At 55.7% G+C, this 20,207-nt stretch overlaps 1 protein-coding gene across 6 annotated transcripts in view; it reads left to right on the forward strand.

The window, feature by feature from the left end:
* CMKLR1 (chemerin chemokine-like receptor 1) overlaps positions 1-20,207 on the forward strand; it is a 44,403-nt gene that overhangs the window by 2,736 nt on the left and 21,460 nt on the right. Inside the window, exons 1-2 of one of the 6 annotated variants that reach the window (XM_045534639.1) lie at positions 7,158-7,239; positions 9,111-9,208. The exons of 2 other annotated variants lie outside the window; for them this stretch is intronic. The gene's annotated coding sequence lies outside the window, so the exon portion shown is untranslated. Of the gene's footprint in view, positions 1-7,157; positions 7,240-9,110; positions 9,209-18,102; positions 18,292-20,207 lie in introns of those variants that run through there. 3 more of the 6 variants (XM_045534641.1, XM_045534638.1, XM_045534640.1) reach the window with 3 other exon arrangements.

Here is a 20,207-nt window from a genome sequence, read left to right on the forward strand (position 1 = left end):
TCAGCTCCGGTGCGGTCATTCCCGCCAGTTGCAAGACGACCAAGTAGACTCAAAGCCTCTCAAAGTGCAGTCCCTGGACCACTTGCACCACGACAGTCATCGGTGCTTCTTTAAGCTTCAGTTTTTGGAATCCGAGCCTCTGAGAGTGAGGCTTGGGCGTCTGCGTGTTGAGCCAGCTCCCATGTGATTCAAACGTGCCCCTGAACTTGAGAACCACCGATCCAGAGGGCTGGAGAGTCTTTGCTTTTTGCGCTTTGTTCATAACGAGGTTCTGGGTTCTTTGCTGCACACTGAGGTTTCTTTTCTCCTTTCTAAGCAAATATTCATGTACTTCTGTGAATCCACATGTTCTGTGTCAGCAACCGAGGCCAAGCTGCTTAGTGGAGAAGTGAAACTGCCTGATGGGACCACAGAAAGTCAGATCATGTTAGCAAGCCCCCAGGGTGAGGGCTTTGAAATTATTTAAGCCACAGAATCCTTTCCTCCAATGAAAGACTACGGGGAAGTGCAATCTGAAAGCAGGTAAAAGTGGCTTTTATTCTCGTTGAAGGAAAGGTGGGGGACTCCGGGCTGTAGCTCGCTACACCCCACTCTTGTCACTGAAGGGCCTCTAAGAATCCTTGTAGCTTTGGGGAGCAGGCTGAGAACTGCAGATCTCTGCTCCAAGGAGTTAAGAAACCAACGTTCTAGAACTTTGATGAACTTGCTGTGTGACCTTAGGCGAGGTAGCCCCACTTTCTGGCCCAAATCATCTCATCTGTAAATAAGGATATTGAATTTGTGTCAGTTAGGGTAGTAGCTGCAGTAACAAATAGCCCCCAAATGAACGGCTCAAACAAGACAGACGTTTCTCGTAAGGCAGGTGGAGGGTGGTCTTTTTTGTAGTAATTCAGTGACTCATCTGGTGGCCCCACGATCAACTCAGACAGCCTCATTGTCTGCGGCCATCTGCAGGGGAGGGAAGAAAGCGTGGAGGTGGCACATTTGTTTGTTTGCCTGCCTGGCCTGGAAGTAGCCAGCGTCACTTCTGCTCTCACCTGAGCACCGTCCCACGGCCAGTCCGGTTGCACAGGAGGCTGGGACACGGCGCTCTCGGCAGGGGCAGCTTTCCCCCACCCGTAGCTGTGTACTGCGGACGGGGAGAATGCATTTTTGTGGACAGTTTCCTGTCTCTGTCACAAATATGATGACCTCTGGGGTCTCTTCCATCCTTTGATTCGAAGTCTAAATTTTCTTACAGTTAACATGTTGGGCCCACAAATACTTTCCTATCCTCAGGGTAATTCCCATCAAATATACGGAGTAAACTCCCGGATTCCAGGCCCCTAAACACGGATTTCTCTGGGACATGGGTAACTGCCACTCTCTGTCCCTCCTGGAAGAAGGAAAGAAGAATAACAATTTTACTGTGTGTGTCCCGGTTAAGTAGAAGGTATTCATATCCATTATCTCATTAGATCCCACCATAGCCCTATGTGGAAAGGCTTCAGGACTGTCAACCCATTTTCTAGATGGGGAAAATGAGGCTCAGAGAGGTAAAGGGACTTGCCCAAGGTCCCACAGCTTATAAGACAAAGAACTAGGGTTTGAACGCAGAAAATCCTATTCCTGTCCTAGGGTTTCCATTGCACATGGGAATGTGTGTGTGTGTGTGAGTGTGTGTGTGTGTGCATGTGTGTGTGTGTGTGCGTGTGTGTGTGTGTGTGTGTGTGTGTGTGTGTGTCTGGTTAGGGTAGGGGCTTTCCTTGGGCTGGACTCCCCCAGGGATGGGCACAGGGGAAGAGGAAGCTCAGGAATCTGTCTAACTCCCCAGAATGGGCCAAGGTGTTTGGTTATAAGGCAGCTGGTGGCTGTCCTGGGGTGGGAAAGCCCAGTGTGACTAAACATGACAACCGCTGGCCATGAAAAAGAGAAGTGATGGCACACAAGGATGTCGGTGGGCCTGGATGACACTGAGGCCTCGAGAGGGCCGGGCACATAGCGTGTGCTTGGGAGCCATTTCCTGTGTGACCAAACCCCTGGAGCGCGAGGCTGCAGCGACCTGAGAAAGTAAGAGGCATCAGGCCCAGTCCCTGTCCTTGAGGACCTCGTGATGAACAAGACAGGATTCTGTCCTCCTGGAACTTCAGAGGGGCCATGGGGGAGTTATATTTGTGCCCATTTTCGAGATGATGAAAGTTGAGGCCCTGATTGGTCGAGTGACGTTCCCAAGATGACTTGCTGGCATTGGGACCTGGGGCTCCTGGTTTCCAGTCCGGGGCTCTTTCCAAGCCCCCTTCTGAGGGGCAGGCTGCAGGCCAGGCCTGGGATGCAGTGAAGGGGCCCTGTTGTTGGCAGCCACTTTGTGCTGCTTCGGGACTTAGGGTATTCTGGCTTCAGACAGTACCAAGAAACCGGTGAATTTCTTTCTCGTTGGAACAAACCTCTAGGTTTTTGCAGCGATGGGCACACATATGACTGAGGAAGAGTAGCATTTCCTGTGCTGCTGGACGGGACCGAGAGGCAGTACTTGTACACGGTGCTATCCAAGAAAGAAATGTTAATGTCTGGGTGGCGCCGGCTGGCAGCACACTGCGGTGATGCTAACAGATTCTAGAGCCGAGCGCTCTGGCGTTAGATCCCGGCTCTGCCCTTTGGCTTCCTGGCACCCTCGGCTTGCTCATTCGTACGGAGGGAAGGCCGTGCGTGCCTATTCCCAGGGTCGCGGTGAGATTAAACGAGTCAGTATACGCAAAGCACTCCGTGCAGCACGCGGCCACCTCGATAAAGGCATTTCTATTTCTATTCTCAGGAAGGTGAGCTTTGAAATTTGCCTTTGCACACCTGGGTTGGTGTGGGCATTTGCTGCCCTGTGACCTCGGGTTCCCAGGCTGGACAGGGTCGTTTGGGCCAGTCTCTGGATTTCAAGTCTGGCTCCAGGGAGAAGTCCTGGCGGTGGCGGGGGCGGGGGTGGTGGCAGGGGCGGGGGCGGTGGCGGGGGCGGGCAGTGCCTCCGGGTGAGCCGCCTCCGCACAGACCTGCTCTGGCAACGCTGGAAGTGCCGGGGGCTGACTCAGCAGGGAGGTCAGCTGCCATCCAGGCAGAGTGTCGGAATCGGTTCTGCTTTCTTGGGGTGCGTGATCCCAGCCCCGGGCTCTTCCTGAGGGTGGCTCTTGTGCAAGGCGATGGGTGAGTGGGTGAGGATATCGGTGCAGAAAACCACAGCTAGAACACTCGGTTTTTCCTCCAAGGGAATCAGGGGTCAGAGAAACAGGAAGGCCAATGGGGAGAGGGTGTCGTGTAGCGGGGCGAGGACAGGCCCTGCAGCCAGCCAGATGTGGGCTCTAGACCTGGGTCTGGCACCGACCACCTTGGTGAGCTTGGGACAGTCGCTAACACATAACCACATAACCTCTTTGAGCCGCAGTTTCCTCTTGTCCCAGGGTTGTGGAGACAGTGTCTGCCGTGTTCTTTGGCCCATAGTAGGTGCTCAATAAATGACCTGGCATAGTGATTAAGGGCAGGGGACATTCAAAACACACCCATCCCTTGCCGTCTAAATTGTTTAAACAGTTATCAGAATCTATGGGTTCCTGAGGGCTAGATGAAGTAAGAGTTCAGGTAGCGAGTGTATAAGTTTCTTGTTGCTGCTGTAACAATAACCACAAACAGAGTGGTTTAAAAACAACAAAAATTAATTCTTTTATGGTTCCAGAGATCGGAAGTCCCAAATAGGTTTCACTGGGGTAAAATCAAGGAGTGCATTCCTTCTGGAGGCTCTAGGAGAGAATCTGTTTCCTGTCTTTTCTGGCTTCTAGAGGCTTCCCACGTTCCCTGGTTTATGTTCCCCTGCCCCCATCTTCAAAGCCAGTGACAGCAGGTTGAGTCCTTGTCACATTGCCCCCACAGGGTGTACTGAGTGAGGGGCAGGCCCCAGGCTTTGGCGTCATTCGGATTGGCTCCCAGTCCCTCTTCCACCGATTACAAACCTGCTGACTCTGAACAAGCGAGTGTTCCCATCTGTAAAATGGGAAGGCACCGTGCAGTTCACAGGGTGGTTGTTAGGAGGGAAGAACGTAGCCGGAGTAAGCGCCTGGCACCTGGTCAAAGGCTCAGCATGAATGAGGGACCCCCCCCAACCCCCAGACAGTTGAGTTTCCCAGCTGGGGCCTTTCTATGCCAGGCACTGGCTGCTTCTGCCCCGTGCTGGGGAGACAGGCTAGGGTGGCTGCTGGGCCACCATGGGGTGCTCACGGGTCACAGTCACCCCTGACAACTCCCTTCATTGTCTATGCAGGACAGTGAGTGAACCCTGGGCCGTTTGGAACGAGTGCTTGTTGATAAACGCGCTCCCGTCCATGCCTGCCTGCGACCGGGATCTGCAGCGGCAGGCGGAGCGCAGGTGGCTTTCCCCGGGAAGCCGGGAAGTATTGCTTCAAGAAGGAAGCACGGGTGTGAGCGGGGTTCAAAGGACTAGCTGGCCTTGAGCTGCCTGGAGGAGAAGTTGGCCAGAAGTGCGCGAGATTTCAGCCGGGGAGAGCAGCAGCCTGAGCGGAGACGTGGGGTCGTGTGATGCGTGCAGGATGTCTGGGCTGGCGGGTGGGAAGCGGGTAACAGCAGGAGGGAGTCTGGATGCACTTCAGGGCCCTGAAGGCCCCACCCAATTTCCGGGTGGTCTGATCCATTGCATTGCACCGGAACAGCATCCTGTCTCCCCCGAGCCTTGCATTTTTCAAACTCAGTTGATTAAACTTGAACTTTTGGACAACAAAAGAGTCCAGACAATCCGAAGCTAATTGAGGTTGAAATTCCGGCTCAGCAGTGGGCATGTTGGGTTGCAACTTCACCTCCTGGACTGTCTGGCCCATAAACCAGCTTAGAGAAGAGAACCTTTCCCTCCATGGGTGGCTTTCTTGATTGAATGTTGGGTCCCCTCCGGCCACTCCCAGGACTCGCTGGCGGATATAGACGCAGAGGCTGGGAGGAAACAAGGTGTTTCCTTCAGGGCTAAAGAGAGTTGACTTAGGATGGCACCTTGGTCTGCCTGGGGTGATTTGGGGATGTCTTTCCTGGAAGGAGCCAGACTGAGCCGGGCATTAAGTGGCCCAGGGGCCTCCCTGCTGCGGGGAGCAGGGGCAGACTGACGTCAGGAGCACGTCTGCAGGGAGTGCGGGCGACGTTCAGTCTCTTTTATGACAGACTCAACTCACAGGGGCCTCTTCAACTGTCAGGGATCTGGGTCAGGAAGAAAAAGGGCTTCCTTCCCTCGGGTAGGGATGGAATGGCCAGCCAGTGGGTGGAGGCAGCCGCTCTGCTGCCTCGCAGACCTCCTCTGAAACCCACAGCTGCCTCTTGCGGGCTGTGTGTCCTCAGAAAAGTTGCTTGACTGTTCTGAGCCTCGGTTTCCTCAACTCTAAAGGGAGGATCACAAAAGGGCCTCTCCTCGCTGGGGTGTTGAGGGGCTTAAACGAGATCGCGTGTGGCCTGGAGTTAGGGCTCAGAAACAAACCGTGGCCCCAGCGTGGGGGAGCTGGCCCGGTGGTGAGGGGACAGGAAGGACCAGAATGCCTGGGCCGTGAAAGGCTGAGAAATGCCGGCTGGTCGTGGGGCAACTCGAGGGCCACAGTTTCGTCCAAGCTTTTCCTTTCTGTTTCCTGCCTCGGCCAAACACCGTGGCGGGGCGGGGTGGGGGCCTGGGTTTGCCAGCCTCGCTTTTCCTGGGGGGATGCGGGCCCGTCTGGCCTAATCGGGCCTTTCCTTGTTCTCCCCTCCTCTGCCATGAAAAGCCTCCGCTGTGAGCAGGCTGGCCCCAACCCACACTCAGCCTCATCCCTGCTCTGGCAGTTCTTCTTTCCAAGAGTCTTTTGTGTCATTTCCACGGCCTGAGGGGACAGGTAGCTGTCCCTAGCTGAGTCCAGGCTGGGTTCCTGCCCAACCCACTTCCTGCCTCCAACAATGTCCTCTGGGGCGCTCACACCTCTCAGACCCATCACGGCAGACTGTTTATAAACCGACACCCGCCTGCTGCCTTCTCAGACACTCACCAGGAGCGTGGGACACGGGGCCAACAGTCCCATTTTACAGCCGGGGAAACCGAGGCCCACAGAGAGCACGTGTGCTCAGTCGCTCCCTCATTCTCCAAATCCTGATGTCGTTATCGGCCAACATCCCTCTCTGCCTTTGAAATGCACCCGCCCATCGGCTGCTGTAGCTCTTCGGAGTGTGACGAGGCACAGTTTGGAGTTAGACAGGCCTGGGTTCGAGTCCCGAGTACCTGGCTTACCGGCCGGGTGATCTTGGATCAGTTTCTCTCTCTCTGCCTCAGTTTCCTTACTTATAAATTAGGTGGCCGGGCGCGGTGGCTCACGCCTGTAATCCTAGCACTCCGGGAGGCCGAGGCAGGAGGATCGCTTAAGCGCAGGAGTTTGAGGTTGCAGAGAGCCAGGCTGACGCCACGGCACGCTACCCAGGGTGACAGAACGAGACTCTGTCTCTAGATACATAAATAAATATACAAATAAATTGGAGGTGATGATAGAATCTTCCATGAGTTGTGTGGCCACAGACCCACGCTACGGCAACCACAGCACACAGCACCGTGGGCCTTTATGACAGGGCTGTCACTTTGTCTTCCGTGGGTGACTCCTGGTCTCGCGCCCCGTTCCCTCGGAAGCCGGTTCAGCCAGATACCCCGCTGGAAACCAAAGCAACAAACTCACGCACCCTGAGCTGCGTGTAACTGACGACAGTGTGCAGAAGTGGGGTGTTTGCGGGCAGGATGCCTGAGCCGGCACAGCGCCCCTGAAGGTGGATGTCCAGGTGCTGTGGACACAAGGTGAGGGGACCTTTCCGGCCAGGGGTCTTCCCGGTGGCAAGCGAGCTGCAGCCTGCTCTCCTGGAATGACTGAGGACAGGAAATTACTGAGCTAATTTCACAGGAGAAGTTTATAGTTCCGACTTCCTCACACCTCCACTGGGGCCTCTCTGTCCCTCCCTTTTCTTGTAGACAGAATGACGGGAATCGGGTTGACTTTTTTTTTTTTCCAAAATATGACAAAGCCGCATGTTAGCAGAGCTCGGAGGATCAGGGCAGGCCTGGGAGGCCGTGGAAGCCGGTGTTGCAATCTTGGCATAGCCGTGTCTACACTGCCCGCCCACCAGCCTCTCAGACAGAGCCTGGGAGGAGAGAAGTGGTTACCCCAGCTGTGTCCTGTGTCCTGGACGAGGAGCCTGGGGTCCCTGGCACTCTCTGCTGAACTGGTAAAACTGTCCTGCAACCCACAGGCGTCCTTTCCTGCCTTGTGCGGGTGTTGGGAGCAGGCACGGGGAGAGGATGGGACGGTGGCGGCTGGCGCAGTGGGGGAGAAGTGCGTGTCACCAAGGTGTGCTTGGGGAGGCGGGGTGGTGAGGTGGTTGGAGCTTCCGGAATCCGGACGCTTGGCTGCAAATTGCTTGACTTCCTCGCTAGGTGGTCTTGGTTTCCTCATCTGTAAAATGGGGTTAAGAACGATACTGCCTGACAGGTCGTGGGGTGGGGCAGTGGGAGATGGATCTATGGACGGGTTCCTTCTCGTTTCATTTCTTTCTCTCTCTCTGTCTCTTTCTTTCTTTATTTCTTTTCTTTCTTTCTCTCTTTCTTTTTCTTTCTCTCTCTCTTTCGTTCTCTCTTTCTTTCTCCTTTCTTTCTTTCTTTCTCTCCCTCTTTCTTTCTTTCTTCCTTTCTTTCTCTCTTTTTCTTTCTTTATCTCTCTCTCTCTCTTTCTCTCTCTCTCTCTCTCTCTCTTTCTTTCTTTCTTTCTTTCTTTCTTTTCTTTCTTGTCTCTCTCTCTCTCTCCCCCTCTCCGTCCCTCCCTCCTCCCCCCTTCTGACTTCTCTCTTTGCCACAGCTGTTTGCAGGGGAGAAGCTAGAACCAGGGGAGCTGGAACTGGGCTCACGACCGCAGGAGCGCACCCGCCACACACCTGCTAGGGGCCACACAGGGAAGCCCTCAGTGAGTGCGCGGCATGAGCTACTTTGTCACCAGCTAGCCCCTCCCTAGCCACGGCAGGGACTTAGTAAGAAGCTCCCCGCTTGCCTGCTTGTGGGACTTTGGGAAAGTTGCTTCACCTTTTGAGAGGTGTGTTCCCGAGGGGGCTGCCCCCCAGGGGGTGGGGACGGGCAGGGGTGACATGGAAGGAGCTGTGGTCCCAGGCAGGCCCTCGGGACATGTTCCTGGAACCATCTGGAAGGCCTCCCTGGGCGTACTCTGGCTCCCCCAGGGCTGGTGGCCGGCGCCCTGGGCCAGCTGTGGTCTCCCAGAGGTCGAGTGGAGCATCTTTGGGCAAAACCAGGCACCTACCTGTTCCTGGTGGGAGGGTCAGGTGCCAGCGGGGTTCTGGCGGTTTGTCCCCTGTGGCCGGCGGCGGTCAGACTCGAGGCCGTGGAAGGAAGCGCGTCTCGGCTGTCCAGGAAACGCGCCCGGCCGCCCCCCACCCTGCACCCAGCGCATTGTGAGCGCTCAGCAACACATGAGGGGGGCAGGAACAAATGAGCCCCAGCAGCAGAGGGGCGCAGCCCTCAGGGGGCAGGATCTCTGTCCCTTAGGGAAAACCAAACCCTCACTAAGATTATTTTGAGATCATGTGTTTATTTTTAAGACACATAACATTATTTTGAGGGCATATACTTTAAAAAAAAAAAAAAAAGAAGCTTGAGAATTTTGCATCCCATGCCACAGTAGACCTGTGCATTTAAAGATGGAAACTGAGGCTGTTGAGAGTCTTGGGTCAGCTCCGGGCAGAGGTGCCCAGTCTGCACTCTGGCCTCCCGTCCGGGCAGCTCATTTGGAGAAAGTTGGGGCAGAGGATTCATGGATCATCAGGTCTGAGGGGGGTGCTCACAGATGATGGGGTCCTCTTCTCATCTCTCCATTGTGTATTGGAGGACATAGGGGCACAGAGAGGTTAAGTGACTTGCCCGAGGTCACACAGCGGGTAAATAGCAGAGCCAGGGTTTGAACCCAGGTGGTTTTAACCACACCACTTAAACAGATGCCCCTTTGGTGAGCCCTGTTCCCGTCTGCCCTCCTACATTTGCGGCTGGGCAGCTGGGACACGTTTCCTGGACAACTGAGACCCGCTTCCTTCCACAGCCGTGATTCTGCTCACAGCCGGCTCCCAGAGGGAGGAAACCAACAAGAACCCAGCCAGCCAGCGCCTGGGCCCTTGAGGGCTCTTCTACTGGGGACAGGTAAGTGCTTGGTTTGGCCCAGAGAGGTAAAGTGTGGAGTCCCCAAGCCGGAGCCCTGGACCTCTGGCCTGGGCCGGGTGTTTGCCAGGCTGGTGACATGCCAAGCCTGGACGGTGACACACTGGTCTCTCTGGGACTGGAAGTAGCCCCGTGTGCCTCTGGTCTGAGGCCCTTGGCGGTGGGCCAGCCTCGTCCCCTCGGTGGCTTAGCCACTGCCAATCTCTCCTCTGGGCTCCCGCTCCGCAGTCTGCGAGGCAGCCAGGCGTTGGCAGGGGCCTAGGACCCATTTCCAGAAGAGGAGACTGAGTCCCTAGATATGATGTCCGAGAGAGAGGCCTGGCGTCCGGTCCCAGTCCTCCAGCCAGGCGGGTCCGTGAGCTCGGGCAGGGACTGTACCCCGGGTCCTCCACGTTGGGCCAAATACTGCCTTCCAGCTCCGAGTCATCTGAAAGAATCAAAGGCTCGTGGCTCAGAAACCGGTGCAGGGTCACTGAAAATTAGAAGCAGCGTTGGAACTGGAACCTGGTTCCTCTGTCTCCCCGGCACCTTGTTCGTTCCTCAGTTTCCCTCGGGGAAGCATTCAAGGTCCGGGGTTTGGATGGGGGAGACAGAGCTGCTCTTTGGGTCTCAGTTTCCCCTGATGTCAGACAGGAGGGCCGACAACCCCAGCCCCCGGGAGCCCGTCTGTGGCCGAGTTTTCACCCATTTACAGAGAAACGAAAAAAAGAAAAAGTACAGTCCATAGGATGAATGACCTTTTCATAAAGTGAAATATTTTCAGCTGGGAAAGTTGAGTCTGGGTCCCACCTACTTTTGTCGCTATGAATGTGTTGTTTCTTTTCTGAAGCGGACGGGAGGGTAAAGGACGGGTTTCACTTTGCAATGTCCTTAGTTGGCAAACGTAGAAGGGTGGCAACTCTATGACAAGTCTCAAAACTGTTTGGGAAATGTAATGGGTTCACGAAATCCCAAAACGTGATGTTGACAGAGTTCAAAAGGTCTCCTGGGCTCCTTTGGGTTCAGGGAGGGCCTGGGTGGGCACAGACGGGCTGAGAGGGGGGATCTGAGAGAGGCAGCATGGAGGCGAAAGGACCCGCTGCAAGAGCCCGGGGGGACTACGCAGGGAGCCGGGCACCTGCACGTAGCAGGTGTCCAGCTGGGGCAATCGGCTGGAACGGTGGTGACCTTGTGCATGCTGGACTCATGATCCGGGAGAGAGCCTTGGCTGGAAGGGGGCTGTGCGGGAGGAGCTGGGAGAGGGGTACCAGGGTCTCTGTGGAGGTGGGGTAGATAGAGGAGAAGAAAGAGTCACAGAACATTTTAAGAGGCCCTGTAGTGGGTTCTGATCTGGAGCCTTAGATGGGGTTTCCCGGAAGCAGAGCCTGAGACAGTGATTTGGTGCACATAGTGTGCCCTCGGGGAGGGTCAGGGCTAGGGTGAGAGGAGCGAGGCAGGCACTCGCAAAGGCAGAGCTGGATCCCACCTTTATTTAAAATGTTGACATTTAACTCATCATGCATTGCTTTTGCATTAATTTTGATTTTTTAAAAAATATTCCATTCCATTATTATTTGTCTGGGTTAGTGAGATTTTTTGGCACCTTGCCCCTAAATTTGCACCCAAGGCAGGTGCCCCCCCTGGCCTGGTCCCAGCTCTGCTCTCAGGAGAAGGGGAGGGAGGGCGGGGGCTAAGCGAGGATGTGGCCTCAGCCCGGTCCCACGGGGAGACCTGGAATGTGAATTGTGCCCTGTCGGTCAGGGAGAGGCAGGAGAAGAGGGCACCTGTGAGCTGTTAGCATCTGACATTCTCTGCCACTGGAGGACCGGTGGCCCTGCCAGTAAACGGGACCTGGACCCGGCACCAAATAACATTCACGACAATACCCTTGGCTGTTCTTTGAGAGATGGCAGTGCAAATTTAAATGATTTACAAGTGCTTTTGGCTGCTGGACTGTGTTTCTTTGATTATGACTGCGCTGGAGCTTCCGACATCCCGCTGCTATTCCCCTCCCGGAATGAATGGAGGTGCAGGAAGGGGGCGGAGCCAGTGTGGATGTGGGCGTGGCCTGAGGGCCTCAGTTTACCCCAGGCTGCTGGCTCCTGTCCCAGCCGGTCGGAGCTGGGGAGAGGAAGGACAAAGTGGAGGAGAGGTCTGTGATTCTGGCCAAGGAAGGAGAAGCAGAGGGAGGAGGAAGAAGAAGGAAAGAGAGGGCTTTGCCCCCTGGGTAACCAGGCGTGTGCGAGGCTCTTGGGAGACGGGCTGGCACTTTGGGCTCTTTCTAAACAGGGAGGAAGAAGAAGTGGAGGCCTGAGACCCGGGATGTTAATTCTGAGTCCCCGACCCCTGGGGTGGGCTGGGCCTCCTGCTGGAGGTGACAGGAAAGCAACCTTTACCTGCTGGGTACCTCCAGGCTTGGGGAGGGGGCTCAGGGCTCCTTCTCCTGCCCCTGCCTTCCTCTTGGGATTTTAGAACAGGGCCCTTATGTTCTTGCTAAAACTCCACCTCTGCTCCACCCGGGGCCTGAGTTTCGGCTATTAAAGCTTTCAGTCCCAATTCTGTTCATGACATTCTTCCACAGCCGTACTGCGTGAATGTGCAATGCATTTGTGCCCCTGCTATGGCCTCAGCCTGGAACTCAAGCCTGACCGACTGTCATTTGTCCTTCTAGTTTCGCCTCCTCCAGGCAGCCTTCCCTGACTTGGCAGCTGGAGTCCGTATGATGCCCGTGAGTTCCCCCGGCCCCCTGGGCTTACGTGGTCATGGTTTTGCTCACTGTCTGTGGCTCCGACCTGGCTTTGGGTTTCCTGGGGGTGGGAACTGTATTTTTGTGTTCCCAGCTCCTAGCCTGGAGCCTGGCAGATAATATGTGCTCAGTAAGGTTTATCGAATGTATGAGTGAGAAATACATAGCCTGTCGTCAGATATTTGTACCTTGGTGTGAAAGAAACTCCAAGAGGAGTTTTTGTTTTGTTTTGTTTTGTTTTTAATTAAAAAGGCTTGGGATAAACCCAGGCCCTTACAACCATATCATGTTCACGTGGGGGGCAATGTCATATAATGATAAGATTAATAATCATACTCAACAGCAACAATAATATAATAATAATAGATAACTTACCAAGTTATGGAATAATATATCTAATATTATTATTAGATTATTGGTTATCTAATAATGTTAATTTACCATGGACCATTCTTGTTCTAGGTGTTTTATGTTCTTTCCCTTATTGTATCCTAATAGTAACTTTACGAGGTATGTAATGGTACTGCTCCATTTTACAGATGGGGAAACTGAGGCACAGAATTTAAGTAACAAAGAGGTCTCATGGGCAGTAAGTGGCAGAACTGGGATTTGAACTCGGGTGGTCAGGCTTCAGAGCTCGCGCCCTTAACCGTCACACGCTGAACGTGGCTTTGGGTTCAAGTCCCAGCTCCTCCATTTTCTAGCTGGACGATCTTGGGGAAGTTGCTTGACCTCTCTGAGCTCGTTTCCTCACCTGTGAGGTGGGGGTGGTCATCAGGGCTGTGGGGAGGCTGGGGCACAGTGAGGCATGGAGGGGCCCGGGGGACCGATGGCGGCGGTTCCAAGGGTTTCTGCTTGGGGCTACGAACAGCAGGGCCTTGGAAACCTGCGTCAGCAGATTCGTCACGGGCAATGGTCTTGGCAAAGGGCATGGCGGCCGGGAGGAGGGGGACAAAGACTCCTCTGTCAGCACTTGGGGCCCTGGGAGGCAGGTGGGGAAGACGTGAGCCCTACAAACAGGGAGTCGAAGACCCCGCCTGCAGGTGGGGTGGGCACCCTGTCCCTCGCCACCCATGGGTGGGGCTGGAAAATTCCTTTGGATCCTTTCCTGAGGGGCCGGGAAAGTTGGGCTCAATTCATGCAGGGGAGGGGTTTCTCTGTACCCTGGGAGTGTGGTCACTGTTTAATTTTTAAACAGAATAAAAGCGCAAAACAGCTTCAAGTTGGCAGCTGCTCAGGGCTGCTTGGGGCTGCTCCCTGGCACCCGGGGCCACCGAGTCACCTCTGAACACGGCTCCTGGTGGGCGAGGGCTCTGGCCTCTGTGGGATCGGGGACAAGCTGCAAACCAGCTGCTGGCTGGTCGCTGCCCTGTCCTCTGCAGAGACTCCCTCCTGCAGCCCGGCTGGCTTCTTCTCTGGGAGCCCACACGTTCCACATCTGCCATTTGGGGTTGACAAGGGATCTTTGGGCATAAATCTCCTCCCTCACACTGTAGATAGTGTCACACATCGGCAAAATTCCTTCCTGATCCCCAATCCCCTCAGTGGCCCTGGGAACAATTGTCATCTCCTTTTGATAAATGTGGAGACTGAGGACCAAGAGTTGGAACAGCTGGAGCAGCTGGGTATAAGAACCAAGGTTCCCTGACTTCCCGCAAGACCTCCTACGACAGACATGGCGCAGTTCTGTGGGGACCACAGTCTAAGTGGCTTTGAAGGATAGTCTTGGTGCATCAACACACGGCATAGCCTGTGGAAAGGGAGGGCTTAAAACCTGTTTTCTCATTATAAAAGATGAGGGAATGTGTAGGAAATGATATGCATGGTTAATTATAACATTGTAACACACACAATAATTTATTGTAACATTGTAATAGTAAGAGACTGGAAGTAGGTCAAGTGCATGTGCTGCAGACTGCTTAATTAAATGCTGGCCAATCCAACAATGGAATACTATGCAGCCATCAAAAAGGATGGGGTGCTCTTTACAAGCTAATGTGAAATCATCTCCAGAATATATTATTAAGTAAGAAAGGCGAGTTGCAAAATAGTGGTTTAGTATACTGCCATTGATACAAGAGAAGAGAAATTAACATATATATATTTGTATTTGTCCAAAGCCACTCTGGAGGGAGACATGAGAATCTAACACAAGGATGCAGTGGGAAGGGGGTGGCTGGTGGCAGGGTAGGAACAAGCCTTTTCACTCCAACCTTTTTATAGTTTCAGATGGGCTGGACATCACCAGTTAGACAGAGTTGTGTTGCCTAGCCAGAAATTTAAATTTAAGAAGCCAAATTAGAATTATGAATGGATGCCCGGGAGGCGAATAGCAGGTGTGATTATGTTGATAGTAAGTGTGTTATAAACTCTAAGGCCTGGCGTTATCATAGCTGTTTTCTCCTTGGCTGTCACATGAACACGTTTGGGATTTTTAAAGCCAGCTCTACCTGCCTCCAGCTTTCCATAAGGCGCCATGGTGGCTTCCTGTGGCCATGGGTGGTTGAGCCGATGTCCCACGGCGGACTTGCCGTCTCATTCCAGGAGAACCCGTGAGCCCTGGGGGTGGTGCTGCAGTGTTCTGGTGGGCTCTCCTTGCTGCTGATGTCCGTGCACGTACAGAACCTGCAGAAGGTAATGCCTGAAACCCACGCTCCGTCGAGAACACAGCCTGAGACGGCTGTCAGCCCACCCTGTCTCTGCCAGGACCTTCCCAAACGCGCCTCCAGCCTGCCACCGAGCCGGCTGTGTGCTAAATAATATTTACCTTTTCTGTTAAAACCAACCAGAGGCACCGGGGAGCTCCCATGGGCCCTTCTGACCAGCGTGTGCTCTGACCGGGTGCCAGGCGACTCCAGCTTCCCAGTCCCAGCCCCAGCCCCAGCCCCTCCCCTGTCTACTGCGTTGACACCCCGCCCACAGCTCTCTGGTCTTTGGGGATTTTGGAAATGCCCAGGGCCACCCTTCCTGTGCTCTTAAACGTGTGCAGTTCCCCCTCCCCCGGAAGGATGACCATTCGTGGCCCCCGCCCTGCCCACACTGGGGTGGCATCCTTGGGTCTTCCTGAACCTGCTCAGGGGTCAGCAGAAGGTTCCTTTTAGCCTCTTCCTCTTCCTCTTCCCTCTGGGTCTCTGTCCCTGGGATGTTTTGTCTTTGCTGTGCCTTGGTCTTCTTCCCCCTCCCTTGCAGCTTTGTCGCCTGTCACTCTGTCTTCCTCTTCTTGTCACCCTGTGTCCCCTGCTGCTCATCTCTTGCTGTCCACACTGAGGAGGTGCCCTCCTCTGCTCCTTCCTCTGGCCCCACCAAGCCCCTGTCCTGCTGGGGTCTGGAGTGCAGGGGACTCTTCCCCCAAACTCCCGAGCCCAGGGGCAGGGCTGGCTTTGCGGGGGTTGGGGGCGGGTGAGCGGTGCAGCCACACGGGGCTCAGAAGGTCCCTGCTTGGATTCATGCTCGGTGGTCGCCATCTTGAAGTCCTTACTATAATAACTTCCTAATAAGGGTCTGCGTGTTGCTTTTACAATGATCCCGCGAGGTGTGCAGCCGGTTCCGCTGAGGGTTTTGCACATCCTGGGCAGGACACAGCCCCCTCCTGGTGCAGCTGAAGGCGCCGGGGCCGAGGTGCAGGGTCCAGGTGCCAGTCCTGCTTCTGCTCCTCGTTCACCCAATAGTAAGGGAGTTGATAGACTCGGCCCCATTTTACAGATGAGACAAACCAAGGCTCAGAGAGGCCGTGTCACTTGCTCAAGGGCCCACAGCTTGTGAGCCTGGCTCGAAGGAAGGTGACTTTGAAACCTGCACTCTGTGGCCCCTCTCAGGCTGCACCTTGGTGGCCTGGGAAGGGCCCCTTTCCATCTGGAAACTGAGGCTCAGTTTTTTGCGTTTTTTTTGGAGACAGAGTCTCACTCTGTCACCTGGGCTATTGTGCAGTGGCGTCATCATAGCCCACAGCGACCTCAGACTGCTGGGCTCAAGTGATCCACCCTCAGCCTCTCTGGCAGCTGGGACTACAGGCGGGCACCAACACTTCCGCCTGATTTTTCTATTTTTAGTAGAGACGGGGTCTCGCTCTTGCTCAGGCTGGTCTCGAACTCCTGACCTCGAGCGATCCTCCCGCCTCGGCCTCCCAGAGTGCTGGGATTACAGGCGTGAGCCGCCGCGCCCGGCAAGCCTTCGTCTTTGTGTCTGGAAGGCAGCTGTAGCGAGGATCGCCGTCCGTGTGCAGAACCCACCTGTGTCTAAATCCCGGACCCTGACGCAGGTGCCTGGCACACGGTCACCTTCCTAAGTAGCAGCCACTGCCTTTTCGAGCCTCGGTGTCCTCATCTGCCAAATGGGGATCATGGTGGTAGCTGCCTCGTGGGGCTCTTATCCAAACTGGGGCACTTTGCGAGCGGAAGGGGCATATGCTTGATAAGGACGTCAGGACGAGAGTCGGAAACAAGGATTGTCGTGGGCAAACCAGGCTGGAGGGTCACTCCACACGTGGGTCACGCATGTCCTTGTCAGGATCATCAGTTTCACAAAGCAGGTTAACAGATAAGTGAGTGTAATGACGCCCAGGTCCATCCCCAGCCGGGGCAGGGAATGTTCCAGCGTTTCCCGTGGAGAACGGTGTCATCCCGCCTACCGCAGCTGGCGTTGTCAAAGCCATCGGTTCTGAGAAACGACATCAGGGAGAATGACTGGAAGGCCTCACAGTTCAGGCCTTTTCTCAGATATTCTAGAAAAGTGCCTTTTCCTGGAGTGCCGTTTGGGGCAGAGCCACCAGCTCGGACAGAGGGGTGTTCGATGCCTCCCTTGAAACTCCCCCAAACTCGAGGCTGCATCCTTCTATCCTTCTGCTCCCAGCACCGGGGAGCTTCGTGAGTCCCCTGGGTAGGTTCGTTCTGAGCAAGAAGCAGGTGACTCGTGGAACTGATTCCTCTCTTTAGAGTAGGAGGCGGGGGTCCGATGCATGGTCCACCCACTGTAGGCATTTAGGACATTTCTTATCACCTGCATTTCCCCTCTCGGTCCTGGCTCCATTTTCTGGCCCCACCCATGTTTCCCTTCCTCCTTTCACTTTTAATTTATGTTCCCTCTGCAAGTGACCCTCCCCTACCCTTTCTGTAGCAAGCCATAATGTAAGCAATCGCACACAGCGACAAACCTGCAAGCAGAAAGGAACTCTACACCCCCCACCCGGCGCGGGGAGAGCAGCTGTGTTGGCCTGGAGGGGGGCAGCTGTCAGGGGGTTAAGAAGGATGCAGGGGAAGTGTTGGCCCAGGTTGAAGGCAGGAAGTGGCCACTCCCTGGGGAGGGAGGTGGCCGGCTTGTCCTGTGGGACCCCAGAGGGCTGAACCAGGCCTGAGAAGAACGTGGCAGTTTGCTCAAGTTCACTTTAGTAAAAAAAAAAAAAAAAAAAAAAAAGGAAGGGCTTTCTAATGACGCAAGGAGTCTTTCTAGAAGTTCTACTGCTATCTGACTCCAGAAGAAGCTCTCTTTAAACGTAACAGCCAAGGGGCCTGTTTGTCTGAGCCGGGGTCTCTACAGAGGGACAGGGACCAACTGCTCTGATTGGCTTGGGCCATTCCTGGTTTGAGCATTTTAAATCCCAAGATATCCTTCAGTCTCCAGCAAACCGGGATGGCCCTGTGCACCCTACATGTGTGATATCAGGAAACCCTGACATAAAAACACTTTGCAGTCGAGGAGTCTGTGATTCAGGGACACGAGGCTGGCCCGCGCGCGAGGGGCCGGGCTGCAGTGGGCGCGTGGCTTTGCTCCCGCTGAGCAAGGCTGAAGCTCCCAGCTGCGCTCAGCCACTTCCCTTTTCTGTAATGTGAGGGTGGCAGCCCCTGGATCCCAAAGCCTCTCCAGCAACGACTTTTGGATTCTGGAATTTCCTCTGGTCTCCAACCAGCTTTTTGTTTTCTGTGGACGGGTAGGGTGGGGTTGGGTGGGGGAAGTTTTCCCAGCAAGACCCGTCCCGGGGCATGGCTTGGGCTCTGCCTGGGGGAGAGGTGACAGCCCGGCGACGGGGTCGAGGGGGAGGGCAGCCGGTCCCTCCCCCCCAGAGCCTGGGAACAGGGTGGGATCTCGTACTCCACAGCCCGGGCTGCTGGCAGCGGTGCCAGCCCATTTGTCAGCTTCCTGGGCTGGATCCAGTGAATTCCAGGGCCAGAACCTGCCTGACTGCCCCAGGGCCACTGTGCCCGGGGCTGGCAGCCTGGGCAGGGAGTGTCTGGGGTCACTCCAGGCTCTGGGATCTCTCAGGGGTCCCCCTGGCTGGACAGGCCTCCGCAGCCCCCCTGCCTGCCCTGGAAGCCCGGCCTGTGGGGACAGCGCTGTGCAGAGGCAGGTGAGCCGGGGTCACCAAGGGCTCTAAGGAGGTGGGGTTGTGGGTGTGTGAGACGCCGCTCACCTGGGCCCTGTGCACACACAGGTGGGGGCACCAGGTGCCGGATCACAGAGCCCTGCACCCAGCAGGCAAGCCATAGAATGTAAGGGACAGTCACGGCCATTGAAGACACAGAGCCTGAGGTCACAACAGCCCAGACTCAAATCCCACTTCCGCCCTTTCCCAGCTGCGGGATCTTGAGCCACTGCCCTTGCTTCTCTGCTGCCTCAGTTTCCACATCAGAGAAATGGGAATGAAAACATCTACCTTGAAATTCCTTTCTGAGTGGAGGAACTGAGTATGCAGTCGGTGCTTCATAAGTGGGGGGGTTAATACCGCTGTCCCCAGCCTCTCAGTTTCTGTTCCTCTCACCCCAGGGCTGCACCCCAGGGCCCGGTGACAGGCAGCAGGTGAGGGCGTGAGGGAGAGGGATGAACGCCCTGCGGTAAAAGGTGCCCGTCAGCTGGCCCAGCAGCTGCTGTGACGAGGACACAGAAATCGCTGTGTGGCTGCCACTAGGGGCGTTTAGAGCACGGGCTTTGGGCTCCCGCAGATCTGAGTTCGAGTCCCAGCTCCACCAGGCACTGGCGGGGGATCCTGGTCCGGTTCCTTTCAGAGCCTCGGTTTCAACATCTGTGAAATGGGGATAATGATCACCTCCTCCTCGGGCAGGGGGCCGGTGGCTTATCAGGGTGTTGGGAGATGAGGAGGGCCGAGCTCCCAGCCGGATGCCAGGCGCGTTTCGATACGGTGGCTCTCTCTCCTCTGCTGTCACCTTCTGCCTGCCTTGCCTGGGTTTGTGTCCGGCGCGTGGTGAGGCTGGGAGGAGCAAGGGAAGCGCGCCCCACGCAGAGGGATCCGCAGGAGCAAAGCCCCAGGGGTCTAGAACGCCAGCGGGGCGCTGTGTGAGTCCCGCAGCCCTGTCCTGGGGCAGCGACCCCGGGTTGGTGGCCTCCCCCCGGCAGGCCAAGGGGGAGAGAGGCCAGAGCTCCCGTCCCGGCCCTCCTTCCTCCCGCTGCCACCTGCCTCCACCGTGTCTCCCTCTCTGTGCCGCCCTGGCACAGGCTGTCCCTGGAGCTTTTAAGTGTTACTGTCTCGCGCACACACACACACACACACACACACGTTTCTATTAACCAGGCACTGGCTCCGCCGCAGTAGGAGCAGCTTTGGCACCTGAGTCCTGGTCCTGCCATCATTCTGTCGTCTGTCTGCAGCCAAGACGCCCCCCTCGCTCCGTGTGCGCCGCCGGTCTCCGTCCTCAATGTTACTACTTAGACTGCAGTTTATCGGGGGGAGCTCAAGGTAGAACTCCGACGCGGAATTCAAGGCGTAGCCCAGGGTAGAGCAGGCATCAGTCTTGGGAGGGGGATGCTCTTTTGGAATCTGCAAATCAGACCCCGGAGGCTGCTCCTTCACCTGCATCCCTGCTCATCTCCCGGGGGCTCTTTGGACCCCCACACCTGTCCTGGGACGCGCCTACCTGGCGAGCTGTGGGTTCCGGCAGCCCCTGGGCATTGCCCTCCCTCCTGGCTCCCCCCTCTCCCCCCAGCCATGCCGAAAGGCCCTGGGTCCGTGGCACCCAGGGATGGGGAAATCAGCGCTGCATTGCCACGGTGACCAGATTTCGCCTCGGCATCAGGGACTCTGGGGGAGATGGGTCTCAGCCCCCGGGACCGGCCAGGCCAGCGCCGGCCGCTCTCTGACCTGGCTTCTCCCGTGAAGACACATCGGGGCGTCTCTGCTCCTTACTCATCTGCTCTTCCAAGACCTTTCTTGAAGCATTGGTGGTTGCCATGGAAACGGCTCTGGAAGCAAACCTGTCCATGTGGGCTGAGGAAAAATCCTCAAGAAAAATAGGGAGGTTGCCAGAGTCC

The sequence above is a fragment of the Lemur catta genome, chromosome 21, assembly GCF_020740605.2.
Source record: "Lemur catta isolate mLemCat1 chromosome 21, mLemCat1.pri, whole genome shotgun sequence".
Taxonomy (NCBI): domain Eukaryota; kingdom Metazoa; phylum Chordata; class Mammalia; order Primates; family Lemuridae; genus Lemur; species Lemur catta.